This window comes from Bubalus kerabau, chromosome 11 (genome assembly GCF_029407905.1).
Source record: "Bubalus kerabau isolate K-KA32 ecotype Philippines breed swamp buffalo chromosome 11, PCC_UOA_SB_1v2, whole genome shotgun sequence".
Lineage (NCBI taxonomy): Eukaryota > Metazoa > Chordata > Mammalia > Artiodactyla > Bovidae > Bubalus > Bubalus kerabau.
In genome coordinates this window covers 91,488,947-91,498,573 of record NC_073634.1, presented here as the reverse complement: position 1 = coordinate 91,498,573, position 9,627 = coordinate 91,488,947, and the positions used below count along the sequence as shown (strand labels likewise).

The 9,627-nt window shown below is 55.0% G+C and overlaps 1 long non-coding RNA gene across 1 annotated transcript; it reads right to left on the bottom strand.

Moving 5' to 3' along the window:
- Positions 1-1,731: 1,731 nt before the first annotated feature.
- Positions 1,732-5,070, bottom strand: LOC129623487 (uncharacterized). The gene is made up of 3 exons (XR_008700561.1): positions 5,022-5,070; positions 4,390-4,479; positions 1,732-2,332 (listed from the first exon to the last, which is right to left on the bottom strand). It is a non-coding gene; the product is annotated as an uncharacterized LOC129623487 (long non-coding RNA).
- Between the last annotated feature and the right edge of the window lie 4,557 nt (positions 5,071-9,627).

The window sequence follows — 9,627 nt, the reverse complement described above, 5'->3', positions numbered from 1 at the left end:
ATTGCAGATACAAAATCGTCCAGGAAGAAAGCCCTAAGCTGGAAAGGAAACCTGTCGGGGAGCCGAAGCAGCCCTGTCGGGCTCTGCAGGGTCCAGGTGAGGACCTTGGCTCACTCTAGCCAGTTCTCATCCCCACCTTGGAGCCCCGACCTGCCGAATCCTGCCCCTCCCACCAGAGAAGCGCTCTTAGCAGAGGCATGAGAGTGCCCAGCGGTCATGTGTAGAATGCACCAAGCACTTCTGTGCAGAGGCTGCCTTCAGATGGGATGGAATTAAGATGGAGCGGCCCCAGAACATCCTGGGGGGTGGCAGTGGCTCCCCAGGGCTCGCCTCCCTGGAGCCCACTTCTCTCTTCTCTCCAGGTGTTTTCTGTCTTTGAAAAGAACCCATCCTGACCAGCCATCCACTCAGCATTGCCCAGAGCCACTCCGGCCAGTGTGTGCAGAAAGTGGGCCATGGGTGTCAGGATGTCCAGATCCAGTCCTGCCTGAGGACAGCAGGGTGTGTCGGCCACCCCGAGAGGCACAGGCTTGGAAAGCCAAGGTTTTCTTGTAATCTGGGCTTTGGGACTTTTTAAGAGGGAAAAAATGAAAAAGTGTTGTCTGCGGTTTTGTTCTCAATCCAAAGGCACGGTGCTTTGGAGAGTGCTCAGATTCTGCTTTTGGCGGATCTTAGGATCCAAAAATATGATGATGGATGGAGGAAGGGCAGTACTTTTTAGGATTTAACATATTTTCTCAGACACATTTTAAGCTTGATTATAGCTTGAAATACTAATGGTGCGTGTTTCTTAAGCTCAACAAAGAGCTTCTCTCTGCCTAAAGGTACCAGGCCTTTCTAGGAATGATTGCAATATTCTTCTCATCCCACTGTCCAGCTAAAAACCCGCACACCTGAGGGCTCCCCATTGCCCACAGATGCAATCATTGTTATCATCTTTATAGAGATTAGTGAGGGCCGTGCTAAGCAAGTGGCATCTATTACCTCATGTAAGTCTCAAAACAAGCTTAAAAGGAAATAGCATTCGGCCCATTACACAGAAGAGAAAGCCAAGGCTCAAAGAACTGTCAGGACTTGTCTGAGCTCACTGCACACACAGTATCAGTGCTTGGATGAACCCCAAACCTAGCAACACTGTCTTCTTTCCAACATCCACACTCCCCTTCATCTACTTCCTATCCTGATGGAAGACTTTAGGCCTCACCCCCTGCTCCTGAAGCCCCTCCCAGGCACCCTGCCCACATCTGACTAGGGAGCATCTCCAGAAGAGGCAGCATCGTTGCTAACTTTAACTGATGCCAGGTAGTCCCTTGCCATGTCCAGCACAGAACCTGGTGCCCAAAAGGGGGGCAGTAACTATGTGTGAAGGTGTTAGTCGCTCAGTCGTGTCCGGCTCTTACAATCCCATGGACTGTGGCTCACCAGACTCCTCTCCATGGAATTCTCCAGGCAAGAATACTGGAGCGGGTTGCCATTCCCTCTTCCAGGGGATCTTCCCAACCTAGCGATCGAACCCAGGTTTCCTGCATTGCACGCAGATTCTTTACTGTCTGATTGTGGAGTGAATAATTTAATTCTGCACTAGAGCATTGTTTTCACTCTTGACAACTCTGTCTATCAAGAAAATTAATAGTATCTACCAATGGGGTCTGCATCTCCCCAGGCTTGATGGTGAGAAAGATGACCTACAGAGACAGGTAAAGTTGAGACCAACACTCAGAGGGTGGGCTCAGCAGGCCAGTTTGGCTGGAGGTTTTATTTCTGTTTTGTGTTTTGGTTTGGGGGCCATGAGGCATGTGGGATCTTAGTTCCCCACCCAGGGAATGAATCCTCACCCCTGCCCTCACCCAATTTTAACCACTGGACCTCCAGGAAGTCCCAGGCTGGAGGTTTTGCATTCAGACAGGCTCCCAGGTATACTGCCGCTGGCCACCCTGGCCTCACCGTGCTTGAGAAGTGACCATCTAGCCAATTAAAAACACTTAACATGAGGCTCACCAACGTTTTGGACAACTTCAAAACTCTGGCTCAAACTTGTGGTTACCAAGAGGGGAACGGGGAAGTGAGATCACTTGGGAGATTGGGACTGACGTACACACACCACTGTGTATAAAATAGATAACTAATGAGGACCTTGCTGTTTCTCAGTCACTCGGTTGTGTCCGACTCCTGGTGACTCCATGGACTGCAGCATGCCAGGCTTCCCTGTCCTTCACCATCTCCCGGAGATTGCTCAAACTCGTATCCATTGAGTTGATGATTCCATCCAACCAACTCATCCTCTGTGGCCCCCTTCTCGCATCAGGAACCCTTCTCAATACTCTGTAATGAACTATATGGGAAAAGAATCTTAAAAAGAGTGGATAGATGGACACATATAGCTGATTCACTTTGCTGTACGGCAGAAATTGACCCAACATTGTTAAGCAACTATACTCCAATAAAAATTAATGAAAGAAAACCCTCTGATCACAGCCTGAAAAAAAAAAATGAGTGAGCACAGTCTCAGTTTCCTACTTGAAGGAGTCATTTGCTACGGTGGGGGATTTTTCTCTGCACTTTCTGAAATGCCAGGAAATACAATTTCAAATGTGACTACTCTGTCCTCATCCGGGCACTAGAAGCTCACCTGGTTGTACCTCAGAGGGCGCCCGGGGCTCCCCGCCAGAGCGCCAGCACCCAGCTTAGAGTTACGTTCTGACTCCTCTGAACATGACACCCTGTCCTTCGGCACGGGTGCACTCAAAAAATTCCCGTAGACCACACACACGCACACACATGCCGGGCCCCACACACATACACACGCACACACACAGCCTCAGCTTCCGGTTGGCGATGAATGTGCGGGTGTTTCTCTGCTTCTCACTCGCGGGAACAGCCCACGGGGACAGCGCAGGTGCCGTCCCTCCGCGAGCAGGGGAGATGCCCCCTGGCTCCAGGGCAGCATCCCCGCAGGCCTGGGGCCAGTGAATCACGCAGTCCGGTCCTTCCCCAGTTCCCGGAGCTGGCAGAGCTGACTGAAAAACCAGTAGCAGCTGGCAGGAAATGGGTGCGAGCACTGACCACAGATAAACTGTAGGGCTCCACAGAGCCACAGCAGAGAGACCCTGCGACAGGAAGTCGAGCCGGCAGGCCGCAGCCCCACGCCTGCTCACGGGGCACCCCGGGGGCCACGGAGGACTGCGGGCCCCCGATAACACTGGGGGACACAGCTGTGGGGTCACGACCACGGGAGGCGCACGGGCGGCCAGACCGGGAGGGCCTGCGGCCCCGGAGGGAGGGGAAGAAGTGGCCAGGAAGGAGGAGGAAGCAGAGAAAAACCCCTGACTGGGAGTTCCAGGCTCTGCCTTCAGCAGCAGCAAGGGCAACGGTCCTGGCTGGCAGGGCCAGTGATGAAATAACAGCCGGCCCGGGGCTACCCTGTCAAGGTCAAGGCTGCGAAGGCCCACGCGCATTTCTTACCCAGGGTCCCTGTTGCAAAACAGCCCACTCCTGGGAGTTAAGGGCCTGTCCCCGCTGAGCACAAGAAGCAAAGAAGCACCGCTCTACATACAGTGTGCAGACTCAACACTTGCAAACACTCTCAAAGCTTCTCGGCCAATTCAGGGGACAGACCCTCTCAAATACATCATGACAGAGGGATCAATGGCCAGGCAGCACACAGACCTTTCCATACATTATCCAGCTTAATGCTCACAGACATCCTAGGAGATGGGTCGGATCACACCCCCATTTTACAGATGGGTAAACTGAGGCTCGAGGAATTAGCCCACCTTGCCCTGGGTCGTGAGCTTATGAAGGACAGAGCCCTAATTCAAGGTCTGACTGCAGTCTTCATGCTGGGCACCAAGTTCAATATCCTCCACTCACAGGGAGAGCCTGTAGGTGCTGGAAGTGTGGAAGAGAGAGACGGGGAGGCTAGCAGACCTGAGAGTGGGGGCCTGCAGTTAGCGTCCAGTAACATCCTCCCACAGCCCGGGGCGGACGCCAAGCCAAGAGGCCCAGTGAGAGGGGACCAAACATCTTTGCACCCCAAAGCAGACCCAGGGGTCCATCCACAGACAGCCAGAGCAGGGTGACGCTCTGGCCACCGGCTCCTCAGGAGTATCTTTGGACAAGCTCCAGCTCTGCACTTGAACTCCTGAACCAGGTCTCCAACTCCCAGGGAAAGAAAGGCTGGGTTGAGAAGGGCCGATGTGGGCATTCCCAGGCCTCTGTCTGCCTCTCCTGCGGGCAGCACGCTGCAAGGGGCGGGGGTCGCCTTCCTGGCTCTAAGAAGCAGCCCAGGGCACCTGCCCCAGAGGTGAGAGCGGCCCCCTCTGCTGGCCCCGATTCGGGCCCATCTCCCCGTCTCTAGCAAGACGAAGTTCAGCTGGGCGACTGACTCACCCTTGTTCCTGGAACTGTCTGAAGGCGGGAGAGGATGCTGTGGGTAGATTCTAACTGTATCATCTGGGCTGGGGCCGGTAGCAGATGGTCCTTAGGAAAAAAAAAAAAAAATACTTCCATGTGGGCTTAAAATAGCTCAGCACTCACCATCAGCTGAATGGGGAAATGTACGAGCTCACGGGTCACGTGGGGGTGGGCGCTGCAGGTTGGGACACGGAGCCCTGGGGCACAGCCACAGAAGCAAGGCCCAGAAGGCAGAAAGGGGAGGCCACGGCACCCCAACCCCCCGCAATCTGCCCGGCCTGGAGGAGGAGGCGGCAGCCCCCTAACAGTTTGGAGTCCACGTGACCCACGGCCACAGAGAGGACCAGGGTCTGAGACCCACAGCTGGGGCACGGGCACGAGGCCTGGACCTCGGAGACTGCCCGGGTTAAATCTCAGATCTGCCACTCGCTGTTTCGTGCGCCCTGGGGCAGGTCGCTTCCTCTTTCTGCGCCCCAGTTCCCCCATCTCTGAAGTGGAGCAAACTCAGCAGCCTTCTCTGGGGCAGGCTGGTGGGGGGAGTGGCGTCTGCAGGAGCCCAGCCCCCCGGGAGGGACTCTCTAAGCTGGGTCACAGCTCGGAGGGCTCACCCAGAAGCAGGAGGCAGGTCCCCTCTTCTTTTCCTGTCCTTATTTAAACAGCGACAAGGGACAGCTCTGAAAGTCTGAGTCTCAAGTTACACCCCGGGGAGCCAATGCGTGTGCCCTGGGAGGGCCGAGTGATGACAGGAAAGACACCGCAGGCTGGGACAGGCAGAGGAGGCCAGCTGCCCCAGAAGCGGGCAGCAGGCAGGCAGTCTGGCTCAAGCCAGCAGCCCAGGACCTCCAGGGCTCTCTCCTGACCCCCCAGAGCCCCACAATCAGAGTCTCCCTGTCCCGTGGTGGTCTCTGATGAGTAGAAGACCTCCCAACTTTAGGGCAGAGGAGTAGTACCCTCCAAGGGAGATAGAGGCCTTCGGGCCATTTGTCCAAGACAGAATGTCGGTCTGGGAATGATCGGCTTCTATACCAGTACACCTCTGTGTCCTCAGGGTAAGCGGTGTGCTGCACTGGTAAATGTGGAACGACCAGCTCCGCAGGGGATTAGAAAGTGGCTCTGATTTGTGCCAGTCTTCATGGTGTCAATACCCCCACCCTGGGTAGCTTGCACACTGAAGGTGGACTTTGGGAAGACATGGCAGGGTGCTTCCACCAGCTCCCACACCCGGCCACGATCGCTGAGATGCCGAGCAGCGTGCTAAGGCAGAAAACAGTGCTTTCAGTCAGACTCTGGGTAACCACCGTTCACCCGCTGAACTTGGTTCAGTCCTGACTGCTCTTATTAGGCTGGGTGGTCTTGGGCAAGTGACCCATCTACACTGGGCCTCCCATGTAAAGCAAGGCTCAGAAGCGCCACGCTCCATATGAGGGTGAGGGTGGCGTGGTAACGATGCCTGCGCAGTAATAGCTGTTACATCGGGCACACACCTGAGGACCTGCACGTGGCTCTCGGTCATCAGGAGCACTTAGAGCCTCGCCCACCCATCGCTGCTCGAGCAGCCGTCTCCCCGCAGCCCTGCGTACCCCGCTTCCCCTCATATGCTCCTTCAGAGTGCTGCCAGGCCAGCCCCCACTGCCCCTCCCTCCTGCCTCTGGGTCCACCCAGGGCTACAGCCTCAGCCCCCTCACCAGCTCCCGCCAACGTCCCTGGTGACCTCACTTTCTAAATCTGTGAGATGTGCCTCAGTCATCTTCGCTTCCACTTTTCAGCAGCACCGGGGGGCGGGCAGGGGGGCATGCTGCGGACCACCCAGCTCCCCTTCCGTGGCGGCTCCCTCTCCTGCCAACCCTCCCCAGGCTTCTTTCTCTACTCTCCCTGCCTGGGCATTTTTTTTCCTCTGCTGTGGACAGTCAGGCTGCCTCGAGCCTTAGGCGGGAGTGTGCCTCCCCAGAGACAGTTTCGCCAGCCCGCTCCAGGGGCCCCTGTACCCTCTCTGCATCTACCAGCCTCTCCCAAACTTGCCTCCACCCAGGCTGCCGCTCTGCCCACCTTGGCATCAGAACCCAAGTCCGCTCCACACACCTCCTCGGTTCTTCGTCCAGAACCCCATAGACCACAACCTGCCAGACCTGTTCTGCTCCCGGCATCTGTAACTTAACGACTGCCACCCGCCTTAACCCCGCCGTCACCTGGTCCTGTTTGCCACTATTCTCCTCCTTGGTCCCAGATTGAATCTCCCCCAGACCTGTATCTCTCCAGGCACCTGGCCAGCCCATGCCTTGGTCTCTCTTCAGTACAATCTCCCAGTGCAAGCGAGTGCCACTTCTGGGGACCTGGCCACGCTGCCCCATCTCACTGGCCTCTCCTCCAGCCTTGCCCTCCACTCCATCCTCCGTATCCTTCCAGGGTGATCTTTTGAAATCTCAGAGGTGGTCAGGCCACCCTCAAGTAGGAAGTGAAAGTGAAGTTCGCTCAGTCGTGTCCAACTCTTTGCGACCCCACTGACTGTACAGTCCATGGAATTCTCCAGGCCAGAATACTGGAGTGGGTACATTTCCCTTGTCCAGGGGATCTTCCCCACCCAGGGATCGAACCCAGGTCTCCCACATTGCGGGCAGATTCTTTTACCTGCTGAGCTACAAGGGAAGCCCAAGAATACTGGAGTGGGTAGCCTATCCCTTCTCCAGGGGATCTTCCCAACCCAAGAGTCAAACCAGGGTCTCCTGCATTGCAGGCAGATTCTTTACCAACTGAGTCACCAGGGAAGCCCCAAAATCTCAGAGGCAGTTAGGCCACCTTCAAGTAGGAAGCTCAGAAAATCTCAGCTTGGCTTCTCGGGACCTGGGGGACCAGTCTCAGCCTACTTCTCTCTCTCCCTGTCTGTCTACCTGTCTGTCTCTACTTCCTCTCATCACCCCCTCCTCACCCCACACTCCTGCCTTTTGATTTCAGCCCAGTCACTGCTCCCACCTTCCTTACATCACAGGCAACTGCACTCCACCCGGGAGAGGACCGAGTCCTACACCATTGTCTTCATAGCAGTTAACGTGCTTTGTGATTATTCACCTCCTTCTGTGGTTAATTGATTAACATCTAAGTCTCCCACTGGGCCAGTAATTCCCAAAGCGGAATTGGCTGAAGTTTTGAGCTGGGTAATGCTTTACCCTGCTATTGTCTGTGACCCACAGGAGGCCGAACCCAACCCACTAGATGCCTGCGGCACTCCCAGCCATTGTTCAGTTCATTTCAGTTCAGTAGCTCAGTCCTGTCTGACTCTTTGCAACCCCATGGACTCCAGCACGCCAGGCCTCCCTGTCCCTCACCAACTCCCAGAGTTTACTCAGTCTCGCGTCCATTGACTCGGTGATACCATCCAACCATGTCATCCTCTGTCGTCCCCTTCTCCTCCCGCCTTCAATCTTTCCCAGCATCAGGGTCTTTTCAAGGAGTCAGTTCTTCCGATCATGTGGCCAAAGTATTGGAGCTTCAGCTTCAGTCTCAGTCCTCCCAATGAGTATTCAGGGTTAATTTCCTTTAGGATTGACTGGGTTGAATTCCTTGAAGTCCAAGGGACTCTCAAGAGTCTTCTCCAGCTCCACAGTTCAAAAGCATCACTTCTGCAGCACTCAGCCTTCTGTATAGACCTGAGACTGTCTCAAGTCAGAGGGTTTTAGATGGAGAGCTAGGGTCTAAAGTGCAGACAAGATGCCATAAAACCCTGAGAGGAGAGGCCAGTGTGGGTAGGAGCAGTGCAACAGAAACTGTAGGGGGATTAGCATCAGATTGGCCCTTAAAGGATAGACTAATAATAGCAATAACAATTAATAATTGTAACTAATATTTACTGAGCACTAACACTGTCTTGATCGATTTTTATGGATTATCTCACTTGATTTTCACCATCATCCCAGGACACAGATGTTAGTCATACTCCCATTTTACAGACAAAGAAACTGAGGCTCATGGAATTAAATAATATGCCTAAGTTTGCACAACTCACTATCGGCAGAGTCAAGATTTGAACCCGTGTGCTCTGGCTTTGGGAACAACGTGCTCAGACACTGTCAAGAGGATTTGGGTATATCAGCTCCTCTACACCTGTGGGGCACAGGTCCCCAAGTCTGGCAGCCTAACCCAACATAGATTTATCGCCTCACAGTGCCAATGGGTCAGGAATCCGGGAGTGGCTTAGCTGGTTCTGGCTCCCAGGCTGTCAATCAAGGTGACAGCCTGTGGTCACCTCAGGCTCCACGAGCGGAGGGTGTGGCCCCAAGCTTGCTGACGTGGTTATCACAGGCCTCCAGTCTTGGCTGGCACCCTGGTGGACTCCTTGCCCCGTGGGCCTCTGCACAGGGCCGGCCAAGTCATAGTCCCCGCAGAGCCTCATCACCCTGGAAATGACATCCCATCACTTCTGCCAACATCGATTCTTGAGAAGCAAGTCCCCAAGCCCAGCCCACACACCCTAGGAACGAGCATTGCACAAGTCACCGGCTCCGGAAGCGGGGCCCACCAGGCGGGGTGCTCGTGGAGGAGCTGGGCACCCCCAAACAGCATGGGGTATAAGCCCATTGTCTCCCTGCTTGATTCCCCAGCCCAGGAATTCTACGTGTGCTTCCTTAAGTAACAATAGCCTCAAAGCGAGTTAAACTTGATTCCCAACCTGAGAGAACACTTCCTCCCATTCTTCTCAGGAAGTGAAGCGAAGTGAAGTGAAAGTCGCTCAGTGTGTCCACCTCTTTGCGACCCCATGGAATTCTCCAGGCCAGAATACTGGAGTGGGTAGCCTTTCCCTTCTCCAGGGGATCTTCTCAACCTGGGGATCGAACCCATTGCAGGCAGATTCTTTACCAGCTGAGCCACAAGGGAAGCTCTCTTCCAGGAACTGAGTGCCAAATAAGACAAGCACGCATTAAAGCTTCTGTGCACCGGCAGCTGTGTCTTTGCACCGCGGTGGCATGAGCCTGAAAACTGGGCACTGCCAGTCCCTCTGCCCGCTTCCTCACCACCCAACTGCGGGCAGCCCCCAGTGCCTCTCAAGTGCTTCATGTTCCATTGTCTCCCTTCCCTCCCCAGGGCCCCCCATGAAGAAACATCCCTGAAGACGTTTCTCCAGGCATCACTGCGGACATCACTGTGGACAGCACCTTCTGAGAATCCCTACACACACAGGGCAGGCCGCCTCTCAAAGACCATCCACGGCTCCCCGTGGCCAAG